Here is a 16,314-nt window from a genome sequence, read left to right on the forward strand (position 1 = left end):
GTTCTCTCCTCTGCCTGTGTTTGCTTGTATTTGCTACCACGGTGAAAAACCTGCTTTTGATATTGTATTTTTTTTCACGTGTTATATTATATATAAAGAGAAGTTAATGAATCCTGCTGAATCAGTTACCTGTGTGTGCTTTCTGGATGTGATTGCTGCAACAAACTCTGACATAGTGTAACAATACCAAAAAAGAACTGGACTAATATGATAGCAATCTCCTAGTATTTGAGGGGTTGTCACAGAGAAGGGGTCAACTTATTCTTCAAAGCACCTGAGGGAAGGGCAAAGAAGTCATGGAAGGAAGATCTTTAGAGAGAGATCCAACCGAGAACTAAGGAAAAAAAATCCTGACAGTGAGAACTATTAATCAGTGGAATGACTTGCCTTCAGAAGTTGTTGATGCTTCATCACTGGAGGGTTTAAGAAAAGACTGGGCAGTCTTGTCTGAATTGGTATAGGTCCGTGATGGTGAACCTATGGCATAGGTGCCACAGGTGGCACGTGGAGCCCTCTCTGTAGGCATGTGAGCTGTTACACCAGCTCAGCTCCACCACGCATGTGCGCACACTTCCCTCCAGCCACCTGATTTTTGGGTCTCTGCTGTGCATGGTGGGGGGGCAGGTGCATGCGGGAGGTGCATGCGCATGCACGGTTGGGAGAGCACAGGGGCATGCGGTGCCCTCCCCCCGTGGCCTGTTTTTTGTTCCAGGAGGCTTCATGGAGGTCTGCGAGGCCCAAAACTGGCTGCGGGGGGATGCGTGTTCATGCACGGGGGCTAGGGGGAAGTGTGGGGGGTCATGCATGCATGTGCAGGGGGTCTGGGTGCGCAGGGGCTGTCGCACATGCATTGCATTATTGGTGTGGGCATGCACATGTCTGCTGGCATGCACAATTTTGGCACGTCAGGCAAAAAGGTTAGCTTTCATTGGTATAGGGCCTGATGCTTGGACTAGAAGTAGAATAGAATAACAGAGTTGAAAGGGACCTTGGAGGTCTTCTAGTCCAACCCCCTGCCTAGACAGGAAACCCTACACTACTTCAGACATCTTCATCTAACATCTTCTTAAAAGACTTCCAGTGTTGGGGCATTCACAACTTCTGGAGGCAAGTTGTTCCACTGATTAATTGTTCTAACTGTCAGGAAATTTCTCCTCAGTTCTAAGTTGCTTCTCTCCTTGATTAGTTTCCACTCATTGCTTCTTGTTCTACCCTCAGGTGCCTTGGAGAATAGTTTGACTCCCTCTTCTTTGTGGCAACCCCTGAGATATTGGAACACTGCTATCATGTCTCCCCATGTCCTTCTTTCTCTTAAGCTAGACATCTGCAGTTCCTGCCACCCTTCTTCATATGTTTTAGCCTCCAGTCCCCTAATCATCTTTGTTGCTCTTCTCTGCACTCTTTCTAGAGTCTCCACATCTTTTTTTACATCGTGGCGACCAAAATTGAATGCACTATTCCAAGGGTGGCATTATAAAGTGGTATTAAGTGCCCCAAGGTCCCTTCAAATTCCATTATTTTATGTACCATACGGCTGGCTAGTTTGAACTGTGACTCCAGCCAGTGTACAGTAAAAATCAAAAATAGGGCAAGACAAACTTCATTCAATCCATTAATTGATCAATCCAAGATGCACACTTCCATCTGGATAGAACCCTAACTACCCTGGCATCACATCTAAAGAAAAAAACAGCTTTTTACTTTTTTTCCCCTAAAGGCCAACAGGGTCAAATCCAAATGTTTGCCTGGAGGGAGATCACTCAAGAGGTCAGGCAGTACAATGGAAATGCCTTTGTCTCCCTGATATGTTAATTCTATACAGTTTATGGATAGGACTTCTTGTTACATAATCAGAAACCATTCCACTTCTTTTATTTTCCTTAAACATGGGGTCACAAACTGGGTTTCAAACACTGATAGTTTTATAGACACTGAAAAAGACCAGAAGCCTATATGTTAATACTCAAATCCTGATTTTTTTTAGCCCCCAATGGTAAAAACAAAATCAAGGATCCTTTGTGAGTTTTAGCTTATTTTCATATTCGTTTGAGCAGGATAAGAAAGGTAATTTCCTGAGCAAGAGTGGGAATTGCAAGAATGGTGGTCCAGCTAAATGCACAACATGAAGGCATGAATCTTAAGAACAATGAATGAAAAGTTTTTCCTAAGGAGCAACTTCAGACCAAAAGCTTCTTCTCCTGTGTTTGATCAAACTTTAAACTGTCAAAATATAGCCACATTCTTGGCTTTGGCCAAAAATAAGTCATTATTGGAACGTGTTTCTGGTAGTAGCCACCATATCAAACAGATGGGTCTGGATCTGTGACTTTCCACTGTTGGAAGTTAAAACCCATCCCTCTGCTAGAAAAATGAACTATCCTGGGAAATATTGAAAAGGCAGAATATTACATTTCCCCGGATCAGAAATGGAGAAACATGTTTTTAGCCAGGAAGAAGACTCACTCTTAACAGCCCCCATCTTTGTCAATGGGCCATTAAAATGCCTGAGCCAGTCTATTCTACATAACAAAGATCCCCCTTCAGCTCCAGGGTGATGGGATTAAGGCATGATAGTATTAGCCCTTTATTCATCTCACCACAGGGCACCTGGGAACACAACCAAGCTGGGGACTCAAAAGACACACAACCTACAAAGTTAGCTAAGACCACCCCGCTCCTGGGAGTCTGACAACCAATCAGAATACATTTCTTACACAGGAACAGGAAATAGAGAGGTGGGGCCAACAGAGCGTATAAAAAAACTCAGGAACTCCCAGCGAGCCCCTTCGCTTCTTTTTCTTCACTCAACATCTTCGAAGCATTTGATCCCCTTTTTGCCTAGGACCTCAAGCCATGTGGTCCTGTCCACCCTTAAAACCATCTTTCCAGCAGCCTCCATGTTTCCAGTCTCTTTTTCCCCACTTGGAACTCAACCCAGATGGACATTTCTTCCAACACCACGTTCACCTAACGTGTTATCTGCTAAGAGTTTCACTTGAGCATATTGGTTTTACATTTAGGTACTCCAACTCTCAACCTATTCAGGGTCCACCAGGTAGCTTAAGGGAAATCAGATCTTTCAGCCATATCCTTCTTTAACGGTATTCCTTGTTCAATGGTGTCCTTCCTGCATCTTCTGATTTGATTTTTTATTCTTGTGTATCCTCAAGAATATTTGTTCATGCCATTGAACTGTTCTTAGATCTGAGCTTGGGGCATATCTTCGTTCAGAGGATGCCAAAGATCATTCTCTTGTTTAGTTCTCTTGGCATCTGCTGCCACCTCATCTTAGGTGGGGCAATGCCAGCGAGACAATATATTTTTCCCATTGGTGTAGGTTTGAGACAACCTGTTACTAAGGGCATTGCTTCCTGACCAATAGCTTAGCACCGCGATGTGCGAGGGGCAGGGCACATGCAGTGGACATGCACATGGGGGGGGGGTATATGCGCAGGGGGTATATGCAACATTGCATTTTGAGCCCTTGCACAGTGCCCCAACGCCCTGTTTTGGCTTCCAGGTTGGTGCAGGAGGCTTTCCAGGCCCAAAACAGGGCACGGGGATCCTCACATGGCCCCCTCGTGCCCCATTTTGGCTTCCAGGTTGGTGCAGGCAGCTTTCCAGGCCCAAAACAATGGGCATGGAGGGGTGGGAGTGCACACTTTCAGCACACAACGACAAAAGTTTAACCATCAACTGGCTTAGCCAGTTTAATGCATGGTAATAAATTTGAGAATTATCAGCAGAACTTCTTAAATATTCAACGTACAACATTATAAAGTATTTTATTGAAAATATCTGCATTTGCAAAAATAGGTGTTTGGGGGGTGGTGGTGGTCTTGAGATTAGATTCCAAGGCAACTCATGCTCCATATACGTTTTGAACAAGCATAAACAATTTCAACTTTCGAACAAGGGAAAGAACAGTTGGGCTGCCAAATATGTTGCCTCTGATAGCTTGCACACATCGTTTGAATCATCCTAGTGTAGTTTGCTCAGGTGTCAGCTACTAGGTTGTACAAATCCAGAAACTGTAGTTTATTAACAATAGCATAGTGTATACATCAATTTAAGTACAATCCAGCTTGATTAAACAATGGTTTAGCAACATGACTTAGCATCTCCATTTCTTCCTTTTTGCCTTGTTCAAGTTCCATTTCTAGATGTGGCTGTGTATTTTGCACTACATTTTCTGCGTTCCTGAATACTGAAACTGCATTCACTTTTCTTGGAAATTTCAATAAATTCCAAATAATGACATTTGTCAGGCCACCAAACGAGGATACTTAGGAATCTCGATCCTAGGTGATTGTCCTACTGGTGGCAAATCCGTTCCTTGATCCAGACCACAATTTTAGAATGATCTGGATATAAACACAGACACACAGACACCCACCATAAACTGGCAAGACTGAACTTTGTGGCTGCAAACACACAAGAAACTAGACAATGAATTCTCCATTTTTGATGCTTGATATGGATATAAAATCTAGTTTCTAGGAATCCAGAACAGTGCTCTCCTTTCTATGTAGATGAGGATGTAAGCAAATGTTTGTTAGGGAACCGTATTCAATGGAAGAATTATTTTGCATTCTGAAGTTCTCCACTGAAAAAGAATTAAAACTGGCAATAGTGCTCTTACCAACATCTAGGGAAGTATCCAGCAGTAGAGCTTAGCAAATATCGTAATCTGATCAGTTAATGGCAGCTGCTCCTTCAATGATCATTTGCTCCGTTACCACATATTTTAAGGGTCTGTAGGTATTAAAAAGCAGAAAAACTCAACTAAACTCAAAACGTTTGTGAACCCATGTCAACAAACCATGTTTAAATAAATCAGTTTAGCGTGGTCTGTGAACTGATTCACTAGTTGTGTTCACATGTATAGAAGACCAGAATGTTAAATGACAGCTTATTTAAAAAAACACCAATGTTTTGTTTTGTGCAACATGTTAAACCATTTTGAGAAAGACATGCTAAAAACAAACAGCTATGGTATCATGTAATATATAAACCAGACTATGTGATTTAAATTTGCTCTAATCTTTTCAAGACCAGACCCTTTCATGCTAAATGCTTGCCATTTTTAATTTTAAAAGTTAAATCAAATAAAAACAATACAACACCCCACAACCCACCTTTCAATCAACTCATGGACATATATACCAGTTTGTAGGTGACGGGCCTAGAAACCAGGAGACTTTTAAGTCACAAAAGTCATCTGGGTGACTTTGGGCCAGTAAAGTAAAGAAGAGGAAAGGAGGAAGAGGAAGGAAGGAAGGAGAAGAGGAAGGAAGGAGAAAGAAGAGGAAGGAAGGAAGGAGAAAGAAGATGATGGAAGGAGAAAGAAGAGAAAGGAAGGAGGAAAGGAAGGAGAAAGAAGAGGAAGGAAGGAGAAAGAAGAGAAAGGAAGGAGAAAAGGAAGGAGAAAGAAGAGAAAGGAAGGAGAAAGAAGAGGAAGGAAGGGGAAAGAAGAGAAAGGAAGGAGGAAAGGAAGGAGAAAGAAGAGGAAGGAAGTTGAAAGAAGAGAAAGGAAGGAGAAAGGAGAGGAAGGAAGGGGAAAGAAGAGGGAGGGAGGAAGGAAGGAAGGAAGGAAGGAAGGAAGGAAGGAAGAGCTCCCTTTCTTCTCCCTGTAACCTCATAAGGGGAAAAAGACCACAATTTTCTGCAGGTTTCCTTGGAACTAAATCTTATACATTTTAAAAAAAACTTTCAAGGAACTTTGTCCCGGATTGGAATGCAGCTGATTGTTTTTCCTCTTCTTCCCGCCTGCTTTCTTTTGGGGGGGACTCCATGCATGCCCCAGAGTTACGGGTGCCCTTCGCCTTTTGAGCCGCTGGACCTTTTCTGGTGGGGTCGGGGGCGGCCTCAAAACAAAATCAAAATAAAAGACCAACGTTGAAGCCGGTGGAGGCCAAGCTTCGCGCGTAATCTGAGGAGGCCGAGGGGCTTCTCTCCCCCACCCACCCCCCACACCCACCCTCTCCTCCCGGAGGCCGAGGAGGCTGCCGTGGGCGCGGCAGGAGCCAGCAGGGCAGGCCTTGCGGTTGGCTTAGTAACCCAAGAGCGACTCGGCTTGCCAGGGCCCCAGCGCGGGGCGGGCCAAGCGGGAGAAGGGCTGCTGCCGGCGAGCCTGTGTCAGCAGCTTCCCCGCTGCTAGGGAGGCTGCGCCGGTCCCAGCACTCCCAAGGAGCCGCGCTCGTAGCCAGCCCAGGCGGAGAGTCCAAAAGGCGCCCGGTCCCGGCTGCGGGGAAGGCGAAGGGAGGGAGTGTCTCTTCCCCGCCTGCTTGGTTGTTCTTGAAGGAGCCCGGCTTGCAAGGAAGGGAGGCTGGGCGCGGGGGAAGCGGTTGCTGCTGCTTCCAAGCCGGGCGAGGAGCAGCCGCCGGGAGATGTTGCCGCCGTCGCCCCTGCCCCTCTGCTCCCGGCACTCGCGCCCGGTTTCCAGCTAACCTCTTCGCGGGACTCGCGGGGAGCATTCCCACATTCCCACCGCCACGCGCGTTCCCGGCACAGGATCCGTTTCCCGGCTGGTAAGTGCGCCCTTCGCCGGGTGGGAAGCATCGCGGAGGAGGTTAGGAAGGGGTCGCTTCCCTTTGTGTGCAAAATTGCGGGTCGGGGTAGGTGCAGAGGGGATGTGACCCGCTCTTGGACCGCGTTTTTTTTGGGGGGTGGGGGGGACTTCGATGGGCTCAGAAAAGCCCCTGCGTTGCTTGCTTGGCTTGCAAGAGGTTTGCGAGCTTTTAAAAGTTTCCCCGGGTTCATGAAAAGTTGACTTTGGGTTTTTAACCGATCCGACGGATAGATGCTCTTCATAGGAAAAGGAAAAAAGTTGTGATTTGATGCGAATGCCTTTATTTTACTTCCATTTTTAAATGGCTTCTATCAAATTTTAGTAATCATTTGTTTCTGGAATTTCGCACTTCGATAGTGCTAATCAATAAAGACTCAATGGCAATGCTTTATTTTACTGTAAAAGAGAGAATCGGAAGTCCACGCTTTTTCTTGTCTTTCCTCTCTTCTTTCCTCCCCCCTCCACTGCTTTTCTATTTACTTTGCATTTTATAATACTTTATAATTCAATTAAAAAAAATTGACTGGGAAAGTTTCCCGAGGATTGAATTCCACCCCTCCTGTCTCCTCACCCCTCTCCTAGTTGGGATTGCTGTGCATGAATTCCCAACACACACACACAAACACACACAGAGAGAGAGAGAGAGAGAGAGAGAGAGAGAGAGAGAGAGAGAGAGAGAGAGAGAGAGTTATGTTTTGAAAAAGCTATTGGAAATGAAAAGAGATGGATGGGGGGGGTTGTAAAGCTAAAACGAGCCGTCTTCAGACAGGTTGGAAGGTGGGTCCCTTGTAAGTCCTCCCCATTCTGGAGAACATCAAGACGTAAGGGGAAAGTTGCAATGTACAGGGGTGCCAAATTGTACTTTAAATGGGATGGGCTCTTCTCCGCCATGGGAAAACCGTAAGAACATCTCATAAGGGCGTTTTGTTGTTTTGACAAGGTGAAATGCACTGCTGTGCTGACCTGCCCAGGGTGAAAGTGTGAAGGCATAATTCTGTCTCCCGGCTGTCCTAAAGGTTTCAGAGGTCAAGGTAGGAAGAAAAGCACTGCCTGCCCTCTGCTTGGCATATAAAGGCTGGTTATGTGCCTGTAAATTGCAAATAAAATGGTTTTGCTGTGCTGTAAGGAAGCTTAAGATGAAAGTAAGACAGAGGTGAGGATGGAATTTCAAGGCATTTTCCTTTTACTTTCCTCATCCATTTTTGGGGGGGTGATCAGCCCTTCCTGCATTCAAATGGTTGTGGAAAGTGGTGTCTCCACAGAAGAATGCGAGAGAAGAAAAATCCTAACTCTTTTGCTACTGTTGTTGTTGTGGCTTTGGACTCTTTCCTGTGCAAAAGCCTCAGGACTCTGGGGACAACAGCTTTGCAAAGCAGCAAATGCAGAAAACATTTGGAAAGCGACTTGAACAATGGTGGGTTTCGGGCAGTACGTCGCGGTACGGGCGTACCAGTGGTAACGGAGCAGTGGCCACCGTACCGGAATGGTGGCTCGTTTGGCCCACCCGCCTGCCTGCGTTCCTTACCAGTTTTTTATGCAAACAGGCCAATTGCACACGCACGTACAGCGTGCGGCACCTGCACGATGTCTGCTGAGCATCTGGGTGTCACAGGGCAGTGGTGTGTGCATGCGCGTGTGCCCTACGAGGATGACCGGCCCCATGCGCAGCATACTGGCTGCGACGGGATCCGGAACCCACTACTGGACTTGAACATGTGGAGTTCAGTTCTTGGGAGAGATCAAGATGTCCCAACTTTTGTTGGGAGAATGGAGTCTCAAGTTGTTGACATGTGATGCTTCAGTCCACTGAGTAACCTTGTTGAAGTTGGTTAAGAAATGGAGAAAGAGGAGAATAATGCAGGGATAATAGTAAGAGTAGTAAGAGCAGGGGCGGAATAAAACTTATTGAAGATAATACTCTATGCTTTGTTTGATATTTCTCTAATTCCAGTCAACACCTCCACAAAGCCGCACCAGAATCTTTCCCGCATTGGTGAAGGTGTCATTCTCTTTAAATTAAATGTTTAAAACAACAAAGGCACACAAGAAAACTGCCAAGAGCTTCTCTCTTTACTGGTTTGGTTTGTTGGGCATAAAAAAGAGATAACCGGTTTTCTGTGTTGGGTGGATCTCAAGCATCCAAACTCTCAGCTGTAGCTCTTTGGGGAGTAAATACGATGCTTTTCTCCTGTGGTTGAAATAGGATATGCATGTTGCTTGCATCATAATGAAGTTTATTGGAGGGAGAAGGAGATAATTTCCAAGTGGAATTTTGACCATTTATATCTGGAAAAAACCCAAGGTGTGCTTGTTGCAATATGGAGAGGGTCCATATTGTCCCAATCAGACTCGCATATGGAGATCTCAATTGATTTATTCAAATAAAGAGCCGTATTATATGTGATCTGGGACGTGGTGGCTCAGTGGCTAAGATGCTGAGCTTGTCGATCGAAAGGTTGGCGGTTTGAATCCTAGCGCCGCGTAATGGGGTGAGCTCCTGTTACTTGTCCCAGCTTCTGCCAACCTAGCAGTTCGAAAGCATGTAAAAGTGCAAGTAGAAAAATAGGGACCACCTTTGATGGGAAGGTAACAGCCTTCTGTGTGCCTTCAGCGTCTAATCATGCCGGCCCCATGACCACGGAGACATCTTCGGACACCGCTGGCTCTTCGGCTTTGAAACGGAGATGAGCACCGCCCCCTAGAGTCGGGAATGACTAGCACATATGTGCGAAGGGAACCTTTACCTATTATATGTGATTTTTAAATTCTGACCACACACGGAATATGTATTTTTAATATAAGGATCCCAATAGATTGTTTTGTGTAATAGGTGGTCTAAGGTATTGATTTATATCTTTTATTTATTATTGACATTCAAATAATAAGTGTGTTTTGTATTCTATCTGTGAAGCTCTGCAAATACAGGTAGTCCTCAATGTACAACCACAATTGAGCCCAAAAGTTATGTTGTTAAGTGAGAAATTTGTTAAGTGAGTTTTGCCCCATTTTACGACTTTTTTGGACACATTTGTTAAGTGAATCACTGCAGTTGTTAAATTAGTAACACAGATAAATGAATCTGGTTTCTCCATTGTCATTGCTTGTCAGAAGGTTGCAAAAGGGGATCATATGACTCCAGGACACCGTCATAAATATTAGTCAGTTGTCAAGCATCCAAATTTAAATCATGTGATGATTTAATGCTGCAATGGTCGTAAGTGTGAAAAATGGTCATAAGTTTTTTTCAGTGCCGTTGTAACTTCGAAAAGTCACTAAATGAACTGCTGTAAATCGAGGACTACCTGAACTAGTATGCTTCCATATTTAACCATTGTGCCCAGCTCATTATCTTTTAGATCATTCGTGCCTTTTAAGTCAAGAGCTGCAAAAATAGTGACCCCTTTTTCTTACTTTAATTCAAGGAACTAAATTCATATCTTAAATATCCACAAATCTGAAGCCTTCCATTTCATTCCTTAATTTGCTCCCAAGGTCTCAGAAATCTTGATTCCCAACCACATCCTTTGCTAGTTGCCCAGAGAGTAAAAGAAGCATAAGGAAATTTTCCAGTCTTTCTTTGGTTCCAGCATCAATTGTCCTCTTTTCCCCTTAAACTTTTTGGAGTAGAATTTTGGAGCCTGCTACTCAAAGCTTTACATGCAATTTACTGCACATTCCTGGCAATAGGAACACAGTATTTGAGTGTATATATATATACACTCAAATATATATATATATTTCCTAACTCTTCACCTACTCACGTTTGCAGGTTGTATAAAACTAACATTGATTTACCATATAAAATATTACAGTTTTGGAAAGTGTAGTAAAAGCATATTATGAGCCAGGGTAAATGCTGTGAAAAGGTCCTGTCCATAATGATGATGATTCTGTTCAACATTTCCATTTCACCGTGATCTAAATCCTGAGAAATCTTATGATCTGCTAGTAGTGGGAAAGATTGCCAAGGACTTTAGCATTATAGTAAGCTGCTTTATCTTAGGTGAGATCATCGGTCCATCTGCCCTGACACGGTTTGTCTTCCCATTGCCTACCTGCTGAGATGGGCCATAAGACAAATGCAGAATAAACTCATGTGGCACATGAAAGTGTTTCCCTTTTCCTTCAGGAGTGCACTAAAAATTGATCCCAGTCTTGTCCTGCCTGAATTGCCTTCCTGCAGCAAGAAACAGTTCATTCACTTTCTCTTTTTTTTTTCCATGCATAAAAAAATGTGGAAGAAATAACCGTGGTTCAGGAGAATTTAAAGGCTTGCCTCTTGAAAGTATTTGAGTAGAGTAGGGAGAAGCTGAACATGGCATTAAAATCTAATCAATAGATTAGATTCTGTAAGACCTCCAAATATAAAATGGTTGTTCAGCTTTAATAATAAACCACATAACTAAGACATAGGGACGCGGTTGCTCAGTGGCTAAGACACTGAGCGTGTTGATCAGAAGATCGGCAGTTCTTCGGTTCGAATCCCTAGCGCCACGTAACGGAGTGAGCTCCTGTTACTTGTCCCAGCTTCTGCCAACCTAGCAGTTTGAAAGCATGTAAAAATGCAAGTAGAAAAATAGGAACCACCTTTGGTGGAAAGGTAACAGCGTTCCGTGCACCTTCGGTGTTTAGTCATGCCGGCCAAATGACCACGGAGAATCCTCTTTGAAATGGAGATGAGCACCGCCCCCTAGACTTGGGAACCACTAGCACATATGTGCAAGGGGAACCTTTACCTTTACCCAAGACATGTGGATTACAAAACATATGTCAACTCTATCCCAACATAACTGCAAACACAGCGCGGGATGCAGTGACCCAAGCTGCAAACCTAGGAGTTTCCATCTCACTTGTTCATCTTCCAGTGAATACCATGTTGTTCTGTTCTTAAAGGCCTTGTTGCTTTTTAAAAAATAAATTAGAACAGATAATTCCATCATGTAAAAGAACAAACTGAGGCAAAATTTTGGGAAGTTGTTGAGAAATTATTGGAAGCAAATTAAATCAAAGGACCCTTATTGACAGATTGAAAAGTTGGCGTAGTTTGAGAAAGAAACTTCAAAAGAGATTGATTCCTTCTGCCAGCATTTTGCTCCATCTAGAATTTATCAGGACGATCTTATGTCAGGGGTCAAACTCAGGGGCCAGATCCGGTCCGCCGGGTGCTTAAATCTGGCCCGCGGCGCCACCCTAGAAACAGCAAAGAACTGGCCCACAGTATCTCTGCCAGTAAAAATGGTGCTTGAAAGGCCATGCATGGCCCTCCTAGGCTCCGTTTTTAGCTGCGACGGCCTTCTGCCGCCCTCTGCCAGTGAAAATGGACACGTCTTTTCTTTCACTGTAGGAATTAAATGCATGCAAGAAAATTAGAGTTAATGTATTACCACTAATGAATTATGCTTCAAATATTCACTGTATTTTTCCGATATACCTGCTTGTGATTTACTAACAGTCTTCGCAGACTGGAAGCCTTTCATTTTCATGGTCAATTAGTTCAGTTGATTATATTTCTTAACACAAGCTCAGCTCCATTTGTGTTTACCTGCTGAAAAGACTGTTCTGTGAATTTGACTGATGAAGAGGACTCTGGTTCATGTCACATTAAACCTGTTAATCTTTCTGGTATCCTGAGGCGCCTTAGTAGGGATTTCAATTTAATTTCCTAAGTCTTTTATGCATTCCACGACTATCCTAGTATTATACAGATGTTGCACAAGGTATGATGCCAGTTCCTAAACAAATGAGAAGTCCTATTCAACTTCATTAATTTTTTCCTAGAAAGGAAACAATAACATATCACAAGCCTACCTGTGTCACAAATATAGTTACTTCCAGTCTTAGAGAATGAGTAACAGGAGAATGGCATTGCTAGCAAATAGACCTTATGAGCTCTGAGCTCACTTTGAAGTAATCCAGTTGAGGCTAACTGACTTATTTACATATAAATGAGTGTCATAAAGCCTCTTGGTCAAAGGTCCAAGTAATCCAGTATTTTAGCCAGGCATTTGGAAACCCACAGGACTTAAGATACAATTTGCCATTTGTTGTAAGAGGCCGACTGTTATATTACTCAAGAAGGATGACCACGAAGTTTTTATCAATAAGCTTTCAACATATATTTCCTTTGATGCACAAAATTCTCTTTCAGGCATTACTTTCCTCTGAAGGAGACAGTCCCGAATAGAATAGAATAGAATGGAATGGAATGGAATAGAATAGAATTCTTTATTGGCCAAGTGTGATTGGACATACAAGGAATTTGTCTTTGATGCATATGCTCTCAGTGTACCAGGGGTGGGTTCCTGCCAGCATTGCTACTGGTTTGGCGCGCAAAAATTTTTGCTCCGTGCGTGGGAGCATTTGCAACTTAAAAAGTCTGCACATGCGCACATTAGAAAAGGGAAAAAATTACATTTTTCCAATGAAGATTGTTCTGTGCATGTGCAAAACAGAAAATCAAGATGCCACCGCTGAGCATAGAACCGGTTTGGGTGCGTGTCCGGCTGAGTTACTACCTACTTGGCCGAACTGCTAAGAACCCACCTCTGCAGTGTACATAAGGAGAATAAAATCCATTCATCAAGAATAAAAAGATACAACACTTAGTGATAGTCAAGGTTACTAATAAGATATCAAATCCTACTAGGAAACAAATAAAAACAGTATAAATTGAAAGATACAAACAACATGGTTATAGTCATAAGTGGGGAGAGATCGATACTAGGAAGGAAGAGAAAAATAATAATAATACATTCATTTGAAATTTAATTCTTTTAATAGCAAATGCTAAAAAAAAATTCTTCAAGGAGATAAAAGTTGCAAGCACTTTGCATAGTCTAACATGCTTTGATGAAGCATTGGTGTCACACAGGTTTTGGAGCAGAGATGTGATTTGGGACAGAATTATTCCCAAATAGTTGTTCTCATGCTTAACTGTTTAAGACAAAAGTGGTGCTTTAAAATCAAACATGGCTAGGGAGATTGTGCTGCAGGTCCCTTGCAATTTTTACATTTCAAATGATCATATTCAAGGGAGGGTCTCCTCCAGAGGAAAGTAAAACCAGCCAGCCCTCTTCAATCAAAAAGCGTGAAGAAATCATTGCAGTTGTTTGTTGTGTGGTATTGAGCAAGCCACATTGTTATTCAGGCAAGCAGATGAAAGTTTGAAAAATCCATTCTGACTAAGGGAACGCAATGGGGATGAGCCACTATTTGGGATCTAGTTCTGCTTGATAAACCTGATGTAAAAAATAAAAGGTACACCCCACAGAGCTTAAGGAGGATTATTTTGAATGCATAAATAACAGTCAAGAGTTGCAACCGTTCATTTAGTGACCAAAGTTACAACAGTACTGAAAAAAGTGACACATGACTAGGAGTGGGATTGAAAAATGTTAGCTGCCCAGTTGCTGGGTGGGTGTGGCCATGGTGGGCGTGGCTTACTCTGCCTCCTGCAACATGGGGAAGGGGTGTTTTTGCCCTCCCCAGGCTTCGGAGGCTTTCCTTGAGCCTCCTGGAGGGCGAAAACGGTATCCCCTGTACTCCAGAGTACTGAAACGGGCCCATTTCTGGATTTCCGGAATTTCAAGGAGGCCCGTTTTTCGCCCTCCCAGAGCCTCTGCGCAGGCCTTGCACTTACCAGGCATGATGAACAGGCCGCATGGAAACTACTGGGAGGGGAGGGGTGGGCATGGCCAGCCAGTCCTTGCAACTACTGTAAATGTAAAATTGTAAAATTAACATCCGGTTCGCCCGAACTGGTCCAAACCAGCTGAATCCCACCCCTGCACATGACCATTGTTCATACTTACGACTACTGCGGCATCCCCATGATCACATGATCAAAATTCAGACCTTTGGCAACTGACTCATATTTATGACGGTTGCAGTGTCCCTGGAAAATGTGATCCCCTTTTGCAGAGAAAGTATGTCTCTTGGGTACCACTAGGTGACATTGTTTCCCTAGGAGGACTAGGTCATGCCTACCTTAAGAGACTTAGTGTGACAGGCACAGATTTTTGGAAGCAAGCATTCCCACCAATAATCTAGTCCTGTGTTCTGTAAAGCTTTAAAGACAAACCAGCATCTTGGATTGCATCCAGGAACTGACTGGTAGCTAGCACATAAAATAGCAGTCCTATATGGATGAACTCTGGTGTACTCCATATTGTTCACACTGCTGCATTCTAGACCAAACGAAATTTCCAAATGTTTTTGAAGGGCATCCCTATGTAGAGCACACTTTAGTAGTGAGAAATGACTATGTGACTGATTAGAGCCTCCCAATAAAGTATTTAGGATGGACAGAAAATGACTTGAGCAAGAGTCATTAGTCCAAAAAGGGGCCAAGTGACCCACCAATTCTATCTGGGGAAGTTCTATCCCAGGAGTCAGCAATCTGCGGCTCTGGAGCTGCATGTGGCTCTTTCATTCTCCTGCTGTGGCTCCCTATCACCAGTCGATGCTGCAATTTTGAGAGGAGCTTCCGGTTGGGAGGGGGAGCACAGCACACCAGGAGGAGACTCTATGGCAAGGACCAGGTTTTCTGGTCAGCTCCACAATAGATAGGGCTTTCGGTTAGGACAGGTAGAAGAAAAAGAATGCTGGGCTAGGAGAGGAATTTATGGTGGGGAAACCGGACTTTCGGTTGGCTCCAAAATTGAATGGGGGGGCTTCCGGTAAGGACCTTTGTGGTTCTTTGGGTGTTCAAGGTTGCCAACCCCTGGTCCATCCCACCTAGCTTTAAATGTAGATGCTCCCCAATACAAGGGAACTTCAAGTCCACAGCTCCCCAGTCTTGCCAATCTTGAGTTGTTTCCCCCTTCTGGATCTTTACCACTTCTGGGTATTGGATAATAAAACTAATGGCATCACTTGTATAGTCTGTGGCAGAGATTTATAATTAAATATCGTTCGCCTACTGATGATACCTTACTCCCTGATAGCAAATGACCTTAGCCAGTGATTTTATGCAGATGTTTAATAGAAGTAGGGAAAAAGTTGAACCTCGAGGCACTCCATACATCAGGGATCTAGGATTGGATTTTTCCTCCAACTGGTACTAGCCATGACAACCACTGCAAAAATGTGCTACCCAACTCCCAACCCCTCCGATACTTTGTCCAGAAGAATACCAGAGTCAGTAATACTAAAAATGCTGATATATCCGTGAGGACAAGGGTGGATAAATCACCCCCATCCCAAGTTCCATAAAGCAATAGCAATAGCACTTAGACTTATATACCGCTACATAGTGCTTTTACAGCCCTCTCTAAGCGGTTTACAGAGTCAACATATTGCCCTCAACAATCTGGGTCCTCATTTTGCCCACCTCGGAAGGATGGAAGGCTGAATCAACCTTGAGCCTGGTGAGATTTGAACTGCCGAACTGCAGCTAGCAGTCAGCTGAAGTAGCCTGCAGTACTGCACTCTAACCACTGCACCACCTTGGCTCTATAATAATACTAAAAATGCTGATATATCCGTGAGGACAAATCATCCCAGTCCCAAGTTCCATAAAAGTCATTCACGTGCAGTCAACATGGACTTGATATTATGACCTACTGGAAACCTCTGGTTTCAATCTTTCCTAGTTCATCTCATATTATATAGTTTTCTTTTGATAAGCTTTTTTTTCCTTTTGTGAGTTTTTAATTGAAGGCTTAAAGCAATTTTGGCAAAATACAGTTTTTCAGTGGAATGTCATCAGCTTTGTGTAATTCTGCAATAAAGAATATCTACAC

At 43.6% G+C, this 16,314-nt stretch overlaps 1 protein-coding gene across 5 annotated transcripts in view; it reads left to right on the plus strand.

Annotated features, from left to right (window-relative positions):
• Nucleotides 1–6,047: 6,047 nt before the first annotated feature.
• The window catches only part of PTPN13 (protein tyrosine phosphatase non-receptor type 13), a 173,096-nt gene continuing 162,829 nt past the window's right edge, over nt 6,048–16,314 (plus strand). For 3 of the 5 annotated variants that reach the window (XM_081959190.1, XM_081959192.1, XM_081959193.1), the window contains exon 1: nt 6,048–6,530. The gene's annotated coding sequence lies outside the window, so the exon portion shown is untranslated. Of the gene's footprint in view, nt 6,531–7,583; nt 7,603–16,314 lie in introns of those variants that run through there. The other 2 variants (XM_081959194.1, XM_081959191.1) reach the window with 2 other exon arrangements.

Source organism: Natrix helvetica, assembly GCF_964273705.1.
Source record: "Natrix helvetica genome assembly, chromosome: 7".
In the NCBI taxonomy this organism is placed as follows: Eukaryota; Metazoa; Chordata; class Lepidosauria; order Squamata; family Natricidae; genus Natrix; species Natrix helvetica.